This window comes from Rhopalosiphum padi, chromosome 4 (assembly GCF_020882245.1).
Source record: "Rhopalosiphum padi isolate XX-2018 chromosome 4, ASM2088224v1, whole genome shotgun sequence".
Taxonomy (NCBI): Eukaryota; Metazoa; Arthropoda; class Insecta; order Hemiptera; family Aphididae; genus Rhopalosiphum; species Rhopalosiphum padi.
In genome coordinates, this window is record NC_083600.1 from 17,964,480 (window position 1) to 17,983,135 (window position 18,656).

The following is an 18,656-nucleotide window of genomic DNA, read 5'->3' on the forward strand; positions in this document are numbered from 1 at the left end:
AAATCTTAAGTTTGCCTAGGTGTGTTTAACTTTAAACGCCTTGGCCGGGTCTGTTTCCATATAGGTATACTTTGCGAAAATCTGCATTATATAATATTATGTTTAAATGTATAATATACATCTATATAGGTGTGATACAAACTAGTTTTTTGAAGTCTTGTATACATGATGATATATAAACTCGGATGAGTCGAACTCTACGACGACCTTTATTTGACGTTTTCTCACGTGCGTGTGTATCTGATACTGTCTTATTGACAATCGATTTCATTTTTAACGCCACGGTGCTACGGGCTACCACGACATCGGGTTTTTCTTATACTACCTGCTCGATAACTTGAAAATATTCAAATTCACGCGTGGCTTTTAATTAGTAAACAAATTTTCAATACGCAGTTTTTCTTTATTTCCCACGGAGCATTTTATTTTAGGTCAACGTTATAATGTATTAATATATGAGTTTAGGCATACGACGGGATACTATTTTTAAACGCGTATTGTTCGTATACTGCGTATACACTAGTATTATCCGGCCAGGTATATGATCTATAATCGTCTATTCATTACTCAAAGGTCTATACATATATTAAGTTTTGTGTAATCGTTCCAATAACATTATGCCGACGTTTTACCAACTACAGTTGTATACAATAATTCGAGTCGTCCTATTGAAAATAAATGTTTATAATATTCATCCGTCTCGCTATAATATTAACGTATTATTTAAACGACGCATGTAGAATAGTAGTTAAACCTATTTATTTTAACTATGTGTCTGTACTACCCGACTTAACTATAGTGTTAAATTTGATCTATCTTTCTATCGCATTCCGTTTTACTTCAGAGTTCAGTTAAAATATATTATACAAACGCAACTACAATGATTAACTTTATTATTTTACATTTTTTAATTCTCGACATATTATTTTATTGTAAACACAAAATACTGAAAACAGATTCAACTAACGCTTAAAATCCAATATTGTTAAGATTGGTATTTGTCTGTGTTTATAAAAAGATGTGTCTAGAATTTTGATGGAAAATTATGATTGTAAATCTGAAATCATATAAATAATCATTGTGATTGGTGTGTTCATATAAGTACCTATTTCGTTTTAAGAATTGTATCTTGTATTATATTTCGTAAAAAATGTTATAAGCTTTATGTCTACTACAATTATATTAAGCTATTAAAGTAATATAATCTGTAACCCTGTAATGGCAACTATTCAAATATTTTAAATGAGTAATCGGCAACCGGTGGCTCACGTGACTATTCCATACGGTTCGCTTCAAAATGACAATTAAATTGGATATTTTATATTTTTAACTATTTCCTTAAATCTACACACTTTATGTCTATAAATTATAATTTTTACGATTGAATTGCATTTTATTTATTGCGTCTCGGTCTTATGTTACGTCAAGAAAAGAGATACACGAGTTTTTGGAAGAAAGGGGAGAAGACGCTTTCATGCTTAAAAATGAAGTTGGGATTTTCGAATTGGCGTTTTTTATTGGTATATTGTAGTATATGAATGAACTAAATATAAAATTACTAGGTAAAAATCAACTTATTCCTGGTATTTGATCTCATATTAAGCCTTTTGAAGTAAAGTTTAAACTCTTTTACGTTAGCATCTTGAAAAAATAAATCATTTTCCTGTTTGTAAAAATCTTTTTAAATTGTCAACGTTTTCATCAATTAAATTTGTTAAATCTTTTTCCCCGTCATGGCTCGCGAAACTTTTTAAACTTTTGAATGCAGCTCCATGTAGTTCAAAATGGTTGCCGACCGGCGACCACCGAGTTAAATAAACAGAAAAAAAATTTGATTTTTGTGAGCCAAAACTTGATTCATGAGTTAGCCACCCTATAATAAGATTTAGCATTCTATTGGGATTGAATAATACAACTTAAACACCCTATAAGTCTCAAGTTGAGACTCTCAACGAATCTATTAATATAAATTGTATTGAAGACGGTCATGTAGTTTTTGATTCTACAGAGAACGAACAAACAAACATTTATTTTTATGTATCAGAAGATTTTAGTCGATTACACAAATAACAATACATAAAAAATAATAATAACATATAATAGGTACCTAACATGACATATTTTATAAACTATAATGTGTCTTCTACGAGATTTTACTATTCCAAACAAGTTTAGATCATTAAATGGTTTTATTTAAAATAAAGATAAATAAGCATATTATATGATATATATATATATATATATATCATAGTAAGATGACAAGTTCTAGTGATTTCTGAGTTAACATATGATCATACGAATCAATACATTAAATGAAAATCTAGTCACGATGGCACTTACCTATATAGTCCCACTAAATAGTTGTTTCACTTTTAACTTTTCACAGGAAATTAAATTTAGTCAGCTGGCTTGTGGTATCCTGCGCAGTGTGTATAGGTTAGACTTTTGACGTATTTTCAACAATATATAATACACTTAAAAAGGTTTAATAAACCAATTTATTTATTTATTTTAAGTAGGTAGGTCGTAGATTATTACTCACAGGAATGAATTAAGTAATTAATAAATATAATAGTGATTTATTATACTGTACATATATAGCGAGTATTTGATTAAATCTGATTTCATGAACTAAAAAATGTTTGAAAATTTATGAAATGATTTTCCAAATAATGTTCACTGTATGCACTAAAATGTTCAGTAAAAACTAGAAATGTCATTTAATTTATATTATGAAATCGATATTGGTTGTGATAGATAATAATGTTATACTCGTAGCACCACATTGAGCATTATAAACAAAATAAGATATTATATAAGAATATAAATAACCGCGATTGTATATCTAATTGAGTATTTCATTTTTGGCGATTGCCAATAAACTTTGTTTACGGTTCGTGCATTTTATATATTATGTATTTATAGGTAGGTAACTGTTCTATATTTATTATTTATAAGTTTAATGCTTATTCGGCCATCTAATAGAATTCCTAAGACTGTCTATCTAATGGAAGGAAATTTCAATCCTGATAGCCTGCCGTAGCAGAGACAGAGAAGAAAAATAATATATATAGACGTATGTACAAAAAAGAATCGATAAGAAACGCATTAGACGATTGCAATTTCTTTATTCGCAATCCAATTTCCTGTAAACTCGTCTTTTTTCGCCTGCACGTGTTCATATTTTTTTTCATCACAATATCAGGTGTATATTTATGACATCATTTTTAAACGGATACGCTTCTATAGCACACTAAACAAACCTTTTTTCCTCTAATTAGCTTTCCACGTGTCAATTTTTTTTTTCAAACATTTAATGCACACTACACGTTGTTAAACACTGCGAATATTTATTTGCATATTTTTCATCTGTTTTATCCATATTGATTGTTCTCACATAAATTTATATTTATTTCATTTAAACAGCATTTTATCAAATTCACGCTAATACTGCAAACGAATTAAAAAAAAAAAAAAAATGAAACGTTCAATCGGCTCGTGTATCAGCCCGAGAATTATTTTATGCTGATATATTAACTGATATATTAACTCTATGCGGCCTGCAAGTAATAAATAAATTATGACTGCAATTGTATTTACGCGATTTAATTTTCAAATATTGTCTGATATGACATAATACTTTATATGCATTCCTATTTAATTTTTAATGTATCATCAGTTTAAAGGCTTTGAGGGTTCTAAAGGCTAATTTACCGATCGCACAAATTAAGAAAATTTAAACTCCAATTAATGTTGTAATTTTAACTTCGTTTTATCATCTCTAGTTAAATTTTAACTGCATTCTATAAATATGAAAGGTATTCACATTTTGAATAAATCATCATATTTTAAATATTTATCAGTTAAATTAAACTTTAAATCTAAGTTAAATATGATAAGTAAATTTAATATATTTTGTAATTATTTGTAGTAATAATATAGGTAAACGAATATCTATTTATCTATTAAGTTCAAATTGTTTAATGTTTTATTTTTTATAATTAATTCATGATGAATAATTTAACAATAAGTAGTTATATGATAATAGAAATGGTGAAATTAATTTTTAAAAACTATATGACATATACAAGAATTAATTACTTTGGTTAATTTTAAATAAATTGAATTAATAAAGCCATAAAAAGATTAAAAAAACATCTATTGATAAAATGGCCCATTCTTTTTATAACATAACTAATCTTTTACATTCAAATATTCATTAAATAACAGCTATATTTAACACAAAAATCTCAAATATATAATTTTTTATTAATATGTAAAGAAAAAAGTATGAGGAAAAAACATCTATCACGTGCCTTCCTAAATACTACTAAGAATGCGTTAATTTTGACGTTATAGGTGAATTTATATTAAAAACTAAAATTAACTAAATAATCATTAAATGATCAACTAAGTTTTATTAAAAAAAAAAAATTGTACCTATAAATTAATATAAACCAATGCGATGTTTTAAAAAATATATTGATTTAAAATATATGATAGGTTTAAGAACATAAGTCGGGTTGTCAATGCAATTTAATAATACATAATTCCAATTGAAAGACATCTTCAAACATTTTTTTTATAATGTAATTATTTTTGTATAGTATGATTATGCAATATTTTATTCTTATTAAATTACTGTTTTCAAGGTAATATTATTTCGACACAAGTATCGTTGTTTGATATTTGATTATTAAAATGAATATTTCAACAATACTAAGACATTCCTTCTATCAAGTTTTTTTTCGTCGACTTATGTACAAATTAAACTGCTACAACAAATTAAGAATGTAATATTTAAATGTAATATTCATAAAAAAAAATAGTCCATTTACTATAATATGGTAATGGTATGTAACTATATACCATCAGTTTCTGAGTAACACAATTTGATTTACTGAGAGAATATTTACACTACTACAAATACTATACATTTGTAATTTTCTATTTACCATATTCCTCTTACATTCTTCAAAAATATAATTCATGAAAACATTGAAAACCAATGTGATAGTAATAAAACAATATTTCTAAAATACAGATAGTTTCTATACTTGACAAAACAGTATACGATTTATAGCTGAAAACATTTTTTACTAAATTACTTCTGAACACAAAAGCCAATTACGCTAATGAAATTAAAATTGTAACATATGTTAGGAATATTATTATTTTTGTTTAAAATCGTGTCCCATTTAAATTCAATTACCATTAAATGGTTTAATTATTTTCCTGAACGGATTTTAACACATTAATAAAATAGTTTTTTTTTACACAGCCGCAGTCCTATATATTGATAACATATAGCAATACACACTTCATTTATAAATTATAATAATACTACGTATATAAAACTTTAAATACGTACATAGGTTGTTAAGTTTAAATTACCTAAACACACAGTATGTATATTATTATATTATACCATAAAAAACACCTATCTACTATTATGGGTTTATTATAAATATTATAAAAACAATATCTATATGGTTTGTTTTTTAATTAAGTACCTAAATAGCATAATTATTATAGCCATATTTATAATTGTTAATTACTGATCATCAAGCCTCCAGAATCTCTTATTTTTAGTACCGTATCACGTGTTTGAAAACCATTAGTTAGAATGCCGTACTATATGTTCGAATATCAAGTATACAAAAAACCATAATTTTATGTTCAAAAAAAATAATAATAAACCAATATTGTAAAAACAAAGATAAGATTATGTATATATTTTATTTAATATATTAATTTTACTGATTACTTTTTTTTTAAGTATATAAAAATCAATCGAAAAAGCTGGTAACATTAAATATACTAATAAAAAAATCTAAAATATTGAAATGTATAATTTTTAATCGTATGAACTTAATAATATATTGTGTATGGAAATAAAAAATTAAAAAATAGAACTGAGATACTCTCAGCTAACGACGAACAAAAATATAATAATTCGGTTGGTAAAGAATATCGGCATTTAAAATTGTAAATGGTTTTTACGTAAGAAGGTACACCAATAATATTTATATACATATATCGTACGTGTCTGTCTTTTTAATGTACTTCGTGTTTGTATATACTGTTTATAAAAAACCATTTTTTTTCTCCCCAATAACAATAAGTAAAATAAATCCCGCTCAACTATTACTTGCAGGTTAGGGTTGTTCTGATGAATATGCACTTTTCAAACTTGTGAAATTTAAAAAAAAAACAAAAACTGAATTTATAGATTATACAGTAGATATAGTTTATGTTATATATAAGTATACAAAGTGATAATTACTTTAAAACCTCTATTTAACACGAGTTTATTAAATTTCACTTTAAAAATATATTCATTAATCAGAATTTTTTACTTGTACAAACAATTTTAAGTTAACGTCAAAAAAAAAGAAAATTATTTTCTTGATAATGCAATTAAATAAAATTTAGGTACAGTTACACAAGATTGGTTGGGTATTGTAGTGTTCTAATTTATTAGTATGCTACATTTAAGTGGCCAATGAATGTTATATGGATTAGACTATTAGAGAGGAATAGTTTATTTTTTACTAATTGTTTCTCACACCTTTAGTCAAGCCACGCCGCTGCAACGTAATTAATCATCTTTATAAAATCACCACTGAATAGTAAATATCATACTAGCAATTATTGATTATTGGTTTAACATCTCGGTATAATAATATCGTATACGATGACAATTTCTGTTGCAGGCCAAATCACGAATTCATAAATATTATTTTGGTTGAATTGCAGCACAGACAGTGTATAGCCGCGCGCGCTCATCATAATAATTAATATAACACATTAGCATTTAGCACATACATAGGTAATATTATATTTGTCATTGTTTGGTCGCGCAACTGTAAGAGTATACTGTATATCATAATACTATTATTGCACACGAAGCACTGTCAATAATAATATTAATATTAATAATAATAATAATAATAATAATAAAATAATTACGACGATGTACGTATGTAATAATGTAATATACAAAATGATAAACAAAATATGTTTATGCTCTTATTGCAGGCCATTTAGTATATTGTATATACATATATAATATATATATGATCATGCAAACCATAATTTTTGGAGTATACTTACCTTAAAGATGTATGGCATCATCAAGGATGATCATTTTGTTTAAACTTCAAGCACTTAGATTTTTATGACATTTAATGCGTTTCCCGAAGTGATACAAACTTTTTATCAAATAAGTTTATATAATTTTTTAGTTATTATTTATTAGTATTGTGTAGGCTTGTAGGTGGTCACCTATAATAATATTAGGCTTAATATGATAAATGTATAAGATAAAAAATAAAAAAATAATCATATACTTGAAATTTTTCAGATTAAAATGGAGGATAATATGTTAGAAACTTTTGTAAAAAACTGGTTTAAATCGCCACAACCTACAAGAACACTCCTTAAATTACTTGAAAAAAAATTGAAATCATGCAGCCGGTCTTAAAGTAGGATATTATATATGAATAAGTAAATAAATGAAAATTATAATTTGAATAAAGGATAACATTTCCGGGCGAACGTGCTTGGTGAATCACTCTGTATATAGTGCATTGTAATACACATAATATTATATATATAGTAAAAATAATAGCAATAAGTCATCAACGTATATAATAACGAATCGAATGCCTTTCGACGGAAATGCGATTGGCCGCGAGCAATGTTAAGGGATTTAATGATGAAGACGACGAATTATATCGTATAAAATTCGTGTAATATATATATATATATATGTAGGTGTACAGTTATATCGTATTATATATGTACAATATACATACATAGTTATAGCTTATGAACTGAAGATTAAAAAACATACATTGTATTATATTGTATACGTGTACGTATACACTTTATATTATATAGGTAAGTACGGCGACGACCACGCGCGCACGCGCGCGATTTATCCAACTAACGGCACGCCGGCGAACATATAATAATAGTATAACAAGCGTACTTATTTATATTATATTATTATTATTATAATATAGGTGTGCATTTGGTACGGAACAATTTTTATTTTTTTAATCCAAAACGTTTTTTAATTTTTTTTTTTTAACGTCTATAACGGTATAATTTTACAACACGCTTTATACGCTATTATATATACATTGCAGTATTCCACCTACTAATTATAATTTTTTTCCACCAATGTAATATGTTAATTATTTTGTATATTATAACATATATCAGCTGTAATTGGAAGCACAGCCCGGATATCTCAGCGTATAGTTATACAGTTGTTCAATTTTTAGTTGATTCTAAGCGTTCATTATTGAGATACTGAATTATACACAATAATATATTTACGCTGTACCATTTATTGTATTGGAATTTTTTTCAAGTCCCGTTGGTGGTCCATATACCATTATGTCCATTATACCACGATTATTTTTTTAACTTTATTTTTAATTTTGTTCACGAATTTTAGTGGTCAAATCCCAATACTTGGTGATGAAAATGGATGGTTTCCATTAAAAAAAAGTTTTATTGCATAAACGTAAAAATTAAATACCTATACTTGCCAAAAATAAAATAACCAATCAGTATGCTTAGGTTATAGTTACTGTAGTAGCTATGCATTCCTTAATATTTTTTTTTTTTGATGACTATAAAAATTATGATTAAATTTGGACCAATCTACGCAGAAGAATCGCAGAGTATTTCGAGCTATCGAGGACACAATAATGTACATTGAATCATATGCGTATATATTATACTTACGTTTCTTAGGTACTGCCGGTCGTCAAATATCAACCAAACTTGCATTTTTTTAAACTCTTTTACGCTCACCGCTCGTGTGTATTATCAAGTTATTAAAGTGTCAATGTCTTATACATAAAGTAATAAACATAGTATAATATTATAATCGATAAATGACAATTTAATTGTTAAGCGTAAAAAGGTCGTAAGAACATATTTTTATGCAAATCATTTATTGAGAATTGCCAAACTTTTATTAGGTATATTCCGTTTTTAAAACCGTTTCACCGGGTTCATTTTAGTTTATTATTATTACTATTATCAATATAATATATTTTATGTATCCAGCGCTTATGTGTCAAAAAGTGTTTTAAGTATATTATGTATACTTCAATGAATATTGTGTACAGGTACACGGGACTTAGTACTTGTAGCATGATAAATCGAACAAATTTTAATTTATTTTATCGCGCCGACACCATTCGACGGCAGTTAGGTGTACTGTCATTTTCATATTAAAACACATCGGTTATATTATATTATGTTTTATCGATTACAGTTATTTATTTAATTTTTTTTTTTTTTTATGTACGTTATTTTATTTTTCGAGTACATAAATATAAGACCAGTCCGCAGACGACATAATCGTTACAAGTGCATGTGTAATGTAGAAATATTAAACGATTTTTGAAAATTGTAAATAAAACATAATATATAATAATATATTTATATTATACAGCCTCATTCGCAAATAAAATCTACAACAAGTGTCAAATATGAAATAATGTAAATAGAAATAAAATATTCAAGCAGCGAGTTCCGGATGATCAATATTTGGGTTGTATTATAATTTATAACATGATTAAAACGTTTCGATACGATGTATTTAAACTCCTCGATAAAATATAATTTAATAGGTGTAGTTGTTAAACCAATTTAACACTTTCGCACATCCGTAAAAAAAAATGTGAAGATACTTTAAGTGTATATGACAGCAGTTGTTTAAAGAAATATATTCCTGCAAATGACAAGTAAAAAAATATATGCAATAGGTATTCACTTGGAAAAAAAATTCAACATGATTTTCTGGTATTACCTGCAGTACCTACCTATTTATCTACACCAGTGGTTCCCAACCGGGGGGGGGGGAGAATCCGGAATTCCCCCCAAAAGGGAAATTTAGAGTCTGCTCGTGGGGAATATATAGTGATGATGGAATTACGAAAAAAAATTATGTTATTTTACAATGTATAAAATTGAAATCACAAAGTATATTAGTTTTAGAAAAAGGTAAGAAAAAAACAGTCTCAAATTATTCATTAAATTTACTTATATTATTTATATTTTATATTAATACTTTTATAGGAGGGGGGAATGAGATTTTAGTAAATTTACAAGGGGGGCGTAGAATGAAAATGGTTGGGAACCACTGAACTGCACTATGTGGTTATACAATTTTTTTTCTTTTATTTTCAGGGATAACACAATAATAATATAATCAGTTACAAATTTACAATATCGTACAATATATAATATCAGTCAAACAGCATACGCGCGTCATCGCAAAATAAATTGAATTTTGTATACCCCACTATATTGTCGTGAGTTAGTTAATTTCTGGTTGTACCATGTTGTTATCATATACGCACAAGTCGAAAGATCGGTGCGCAACATTATCGCATATAGTAACCAATAGATATTTTATGGTTACCTACTTAATAGATTAATATATATTGTCGTCTACACGCTTACCACGGTATAATTTAAAATGGTTTGACACGTGACAAACTTAAATAATATGAATGCACTTTTACACTTACTATAGGTAGTATATGTTTTATATCCACGGAAAAATGACGCACCGCCGACAAAAGATTATGTGATGTAAACGACCTCTCTTCCGTTTATAGGCGATTTTGAGCGTTGAGCCCATTAAAATGTCGAGTAAAGTAAGTAAGAGTATATATTTTGGCTCCTCCCTTTCAATATTCTTAATATTTTATTATATATTAATATAATTGTGTTTTGGAAACTGTCGGGTGGCCACTGCCCAATCATTTAGAACGGTCATTGATTTCCTCTTAAAATATCATATAACTTTCCTCGTTCCTCTCATTAATTGTTATAATGTTATGAAATAAACGACTTGTTAAGTATCTACAATAATATTATAATACCGAAGTATTTCAGATAATGAATTTTAAATTAAAAACTTTTTTTTGTAAATAATGCACAAGTCCGTGTATTCGAAAAACTACTATTATAACATAACATTTTTTCTGGAAACTTAAACGGTTAGCCACAAAAATTCAACACTAAATAGTAAATACTGATACCTAGAACCTACAACAACGTGTTTCGTGTGGTAATCGGTAAAAACGGATAAAAAAAAACAACAGAAATTTACAGAATAAAACGTCACAATTATAATTTTAAAAGGTATACGCAAGGACTAAAATTGTAATTAATTTCAGCATTATATATATATTTTAATTTTGAGGTTTTATTGTCAATGACAACAAATTATTTCAAGATTATTACTTGGTATTATGATAGCAATCGTCAAGGGTCAAACACTCGAATAAATATTTTTCTGCGATCGGTTAACTCTATACACACCGATAACATTCTTGTTTAATTCTTTAAGAAATTTTTTTTTAGATTCGGAAATTTGTCGAATATAATTATAATTTTTTTGATGATTGAGAGTTATCAGTTATTACTCTATATAATAGCTATTTCTTACCCATACCCCCTTCCCATAGACTATAGATGCCTACAACCTACACAATATAGTTTATACATATCACATAAAATTCATATTATATTACAATATTATAATTTATAATAATAATATGGTCTCTCGCTGCGTCTAACGCCGAAACCGGTACGATGCCACGCGGATGATCGCAATAAATTCGTTTGTAATAATTAATAAATAAATATAAATAAATATAATCAATACACAGCGATATCATTTAAACATGATAATATATTAGTATTATATTACAAGGACGTTAAAAATTAACTACGTTTCGATCGGACACTTATTTCGACCACGCATGTACATATATATATATATTATATATATTATTTTTTATATGCTATTTATAGGAGACGACTACTGTGCGCGTACACGTGAAAAATCCGTTATATTGGCCTGGTGAGTATATTATATGGTACCTATAACGTCAGCGCGCCGTCGCTTTTTGTCATCGCCAAAGATTCGTGTGTTCGTTTCGTTTCTTCCGATTGATTATGCGCGGCGACTGGAACGATAGGAATGTTATGCTGTTGATTTCACAGCGAGTCTTATTTTTTCAATTTTTCCGCTGACACTTTTTCTCGGGTCCGGCACGTACCATAAATGCCGCGGTCGTTAATAACTTATTTACCATTATGATAATTTGTTATTAAGTCGCTTTTTGTACATATATACTATGTATAATTAGTAGTAATCACTAATCACACACACACACACACACGCATACACGTATATATTAATAATAAAATTGTAATTAATGATAATAATATAATATAAGTAAGTATAAATATATATATATATATATTGTATTCCTGTATAATATTTCCAACTATTGGAGATTTTGAACCAACATATTTGAACCGAAAAATGTCCAATCACATAAACTAGAATAATGTATTAACTGTAAATACAGTCCATGTAGACGACATACCATGACAACCTATGTACCGTGCCATAATATCTTCGGAATAATATCTTTGGTCAAAATATCCTTTAACAAAAATATCTGAATAAAATATCTTTTAAAATTATATTTTTAAAATTTTTTTTTTTTTGTATTTTGTTTAACAAATTGTCATACGCATATTAAATGTAAATTATACAATTATTATTATATACCTATAGTCCTGTTTATATTATTAAATTAATATACTAGCTGTAACTATAATATTACAGTATACATTTAATATCTATTATTATTATTAAAAAACTTAATTAATTAAATTAAAATTAGTATTCAATAATGAATATTATAAGATAAACCTCTTAAATATTTAACTGTTAATATTTCAGAGTAATTTTTTTTTTTATTATTATGATCCTTGTACTTTTTACGTAGTGGACTTGATTCTCTTGATAAACGTTTTTCCAGTCGAACCTGATACCGCGTAATTATTCTATTTATTGATTAAATTTGATAAAATATTAATACCTCTTGTACACTTGTTCTTGTTTTAAAAAACGTACGAATTTCCATATTAACGTGATTTGCTCCAAGTACCAAGAGCAGAAAGCATGATATTATCCTGCAACCAAATTATTCGTTTGTGATATATCTTGTATAGACCCAACCATAGAAATTCCGCATGTTGACATTAATAGACACGAATAACATTTAAAAGTTTATAAATGTATAGTTAGTGACTTTTGGGTACTTAACTTATAAAGCCTCCTGAAGCCTTAACAATCCCCTCTTGGCTCTTTTACTAGCTAAAATTGTATACGGAAAGATTGATTAAAAACCTATCCTAACCGTGCGTGGTTAGTTTGTTCCGACGATTTCATTGATTCTCTGCAGCACATACCACAAGTTCATGAAATGTTTGCGCTATAGATTTTTGGTTACATGTAACGTATTAAATTGAAATGTTATTACAAGCGATTTCCACACAAATTGCTACTTAATATTTGAATAACCCGTGGAATATAGACAGTGTAACATACATTATAATTCAACTATTCAAGCATTTCAGGCATTGTAGTAGCCAGTAAGGGTAAATTGCAAAAAATTGCTGTGCTTTTTATACAGGGTAATCATCAAGCATGTTTGCTCCTATTTTTTCATTTATAGTAATGTATTTTTTTATTTATTCGAATTTTGATTTAGATACGTCAATATTTTCAAAAAAATTATCAGCTAAATCATCATTAGTTAATTAATTGTAAACAAAGAGAAGAGAGAAGTTCTCATTTGATAAACAAAAGCTTCAAAAAACGCTCAATGAATAGTACAAAAGGTTATTCGTATGGTCTTCGTATATTTCAAAATTTTAAAATCAACAATCGAACAACTGCATTATTGCAAAAAAAAAATAGGCGAACATACTTGGTATATATTATCACCATATACATTTTCTAATAAAGAATTAATGAAGACATTTAGCAATGCTTTTTTCGTGTACAATAAAAATATATCATTATTTATTTGTCATCGTAAATCGAGATTTTAATGTTGCATCTGCGTATAGTGGTTCACTTGATTTTATCATATCGGATTTTTTTTTTTGTAAATTACTCTACTCACTGGTTATAACTTATAAATAATCTACTCGGTTCGCTGACCGAAATGGAAATAATATATTTTATGGTACTTTGCATGAATCCGACGAAATGGACGAATGCGCGTATAGATGAGGAACTTCCATACCGCCGCCTCCACCGCGAAAATGTGGGTCATAAACTCTGCATATATTTAGGAAATCAATGAGTTCACTACAAAATTATATATATATATACATATATTTATAGGTGCAAGCGTATAACACTATATACATTATACCTATATAATATATATACTTTATATACATATACTAAGTATATATATATATATATTATAGGACTATATTATATTAAATTGCATATAAATATATAAGTATTATATGAGCCTATGACCCAAACGAGTGGCGACGAACACGAGTATAATTTACTGCCACCAAATGCGCTGCATGCGTATTCAACATATATATAATATGCACAAAGGTCCAGTAATATACATATTACGTTATGGCTATAGACTATAGAGATCAAACTTAAACGTTCTAAAAAAATATTTAATATAGATAAATATATATATATATATATATATGAATAATATACAACTACGAGTATACACTTGAAAACGCAAAATTATGAGTTTAAAAAAAACAAAAAAGCACTTATTGATATTTTATTATTATTATTATTACTATTATTACTGCAGGAAATTAATATGATTTCACATTAGCAATTTTTATTACTTATTAGCACTATTTATTGTGAACATATCTTTTAAACATATTATGTTTTATGTACAGAGTGATTCATTAATGTCTATCATCTACCCATTATAATTTATATCAATATCAAAGTCAAACTACAACATTAAAGATTTTAAATGACACCAACTAGTTCACACGCAGCAGAAACTTAAGTTTATTAATAAAACTTAAGATAAAATAATTATAACGAATTTATACAATATCTAGTTAAATCATAAATTATATAGTTTATCGTCTTTATTTGATTAGTATAATAAAATAGGCACCTAGATATTTTATGAAATACCACTATTTTATACTTTAACGTTACGCTAACATATTTACTGGCAGAGGCGGATTCAAGAGGAGAGCCCAAGGAGCCCGGGCTCCCCACGACATTTATATTATATTTGTAAGGCCTAACATCAAATCCTAAATATTTTACTTACAAGAATACAAGATTATATGATATTATATATAATAATAGGAAAAATTTTGCCCCCCCCCCCTCCGTAAAAAAAAAAAATACAAAATCATCCACCTGCCATTGTATACCTATAATACTGTTATGCTGTGGGTGAAATAGTATCGGATATAAGTTTTAGGAGACCTGAGTGCAACTGCCAACTACAAGTCTACAAATATTGAAGACCTCTAAAATATAAATATTATTATTATTATTAATATTTTTTACAATATCATCGGGAAATGTGAGATGATTTTTGCCAGTATTAGCACAAGAACATTTTATCATATTGTAACAAATACACGTATTATAATATCTTACTCATACACGAATAAGTATAATATGGCGTACCTTTAACTTTAATAATATGTACTATATTATGTCTATTAAAAAACGCAAGTGTGTACAATAACATTATTATAATAGTATTATAACAGCAGTGCGCCGATTCGACGAGACACCGCGTGTTATAACAAAGTGTAAAGGACAAATCCCAAAACTGGTTTTCGAATTGAAATTCAGCCAAATCGGTGCGTTGCAGCAGTTACCTATAATATTATTATTATATTATTATTATTATTATTATTATTATTATTATCATCATATTATATATATATCTATACATGTGTAATACACACACATATATAATATAGTTAATATACAATATATAGTAGTTGAGTTTACACACAGGTGACACTGCATCGCTCGACGCATCGCCATTCGCCACTTATTATTTACTTCACGTGTTTGTCGAATATATTATAATAATAGTATAATACTATTGGTCGTAGAGTAACGTAGCACATAAAATTATACTATTATTTGTATATAAAATGAATAACCGGTTAAGTAATTTGATTAATATCATATTATTTCCAAACGCATGTGAGATGGCAAACGGACAGACAAGTCATACAACTCATTTGGTCATTATAATTGTATTACGTAGAAGTGGTCAATACCTATATTCTACTGCTTACATGCAGATCAACGATCATCGATCATATTATTATGCATTTAAATGAAACTGCATACAGCACACATTTTTTTAAAGCTCAAGACGTATTATACAAAATATATGTATATAATGTGTATTCGATGTCCTACGCGTCAGTGCGGTGTATTGGAGAGGGTACCCCCCCAAGAGCTCACACACTTTATTTATTTGTTATGTTTTACTTAGACACAACTGTCAAAATATTTTTAATAAAATATATTGTTTGACAATATTATTCATAATAATACGTTATTATAATATTTTATATCATAATATGTCATTTTTTATATACCTCTAGTATATTAATGAGTTATTTAATTTTCTGTGATTACATTTTTGCTGGCTTTACGTATTTTTTTTTTAACCGATCGCAGCAAGCACATATTATAATGCGGTTTTTTAATAAAACCATCCGCGGTTTGGACGCCTGTACCCATTTGCTGTCAATTTAAATATATATTTATAAAATATGAAAACATAAATAAGAACCTAACCATGTGGTAGATTTTAATATACTAACATTTATTTAGAGAGGATTATAATATTAAAAAGAAACGCGCGTTTATAGGAGTTAATCTAACGTGTTACACGGCGTATGGCGTTTTATTAAACGCGTGACTCGAAAGTCAAAATTAATTTTAATACGTCAAAAATCGAAATATTATAATCAACGATAAAACTCCAAAAATGCATAATTAAAAAAAAAAAAAATTGTAAATTATTTCAACACTATCGTCGTGTGTACATGAATTATGCGCACGGTAGCACGAGAAGACCGAGTGAATCTGTGTTGAATAGTATATATTTAAACATGCGAATTGCATTTTATTGCAAACACTTTAACTTCTGTGTGAATTTCAACTAATAACGACGGTCCGTACAATTTATTCAGAATACCGGTGTGAATTCATTATCGTGAATAAAAAAAATTAATATATTTAAATATTTAAATGTACAAAAGTATAAAGTATAATATATAGGACGGGACGATGAATTTCGATCAACCTATAAGCAAGTAAATGTACCAACAAACTATGATAAATCTAACGTGGGCTTGTAAGGCGTTCGATCATAATGCTGCATCTGTGATTTTACACTACAATAGAGTTTGCGTTGCCACAAGTAATATATTCATTTACTACCGAATATTGTTTGCAACTGTAGTTGTTTACGACTTTACAAGTATGATAAATTATACACCTTCGTCGTAAAATCAGGAATCTCGTGCGCTTAGAAGCATTTTTCAACGACTTGTCTTACACATTCCAAAAATCAAAAACAAAATAAATGACAGTACTTATTTTCACTATATTAACAATTTATCGAATTATATACATACACCACTTAGTAAATATGCACCTGCATTATAGTAAAGCGCATAGGTGCAAATAAAGTTGCTGTTGTGAGGGGTTGTACTCATACTAAATTTTGTCCAAACCAGGCACGTCACAGGGACAGGGGTATGTTTTGGGTGTTCAAACACCCCCCGAAATACTTGGGTTTTTGTATGGTTATTTACTTATTCAATTTTAATGTTAATTTTTTTATATCAATGTTTGTATTTAAAAAAAGTATTTTAAGTATACCTAATTTTCATAACATTTTTTTGTATATTTACTAAAAAAAATTCTACTTTTCAATAACTGATTTTCAAAAACACTCCCTAAAACTTTTTTCTGCGTACGTACCTGGTCCAAATCGTTCTCATCAAATAAGTGTACTTCCTTTAGATCAGTGTTTCCCAACCATTTTACTACCACGGCCCACTTGATAATATGTTATAGGCCGCGGATCGCCAAAAACACACAACAAACCAATTAAAAAAAAAAAATGTGTATTTTTATTACTTTACGTTACATATTTTACGGGACCGCAGATCGTCTATGACAGTCTCAAGGACCACCGGTATATATCTATATCCTTTTATAGTTACAACAAAAAATAGTAACTAATTGGCTGCAGAATGAAGAAAATATGTAGTTTTAAATACTCTATAGTATACATTTAATCTAGTTGCTTACACAATATATAGTGTTTCTTACAAGTTATCTATTATAAAAATTGTATTACACTATTAGTATCCTTATATTAATTATTATTACCCACATTGTATGTTTTAATTAGTTTCATCATACGTAATAAGTCTAAAATTGTAAAACAGTTACAATTTAAATTCGTGGATGTTTATATTGAGTTTAATATTATAAATAATTATAATCTCGTGAGGCCCGTTAAAATTTTGAAGAAATAAACAATAATAATAATAATAATAACGAGCACTACACGTTTGCGTACGATGCACCTTTTTGGGAACCCGATTGCGTACGTTAAACAATTAACTTTAATATTTACCCCAAAAGTCAAACGATTGCGTATGATTACGGTTACAAATCAAATGTTTACGATTGCGTAAGTCGATAAAGACCGTACGCAATCGTGTTTCACCGATAA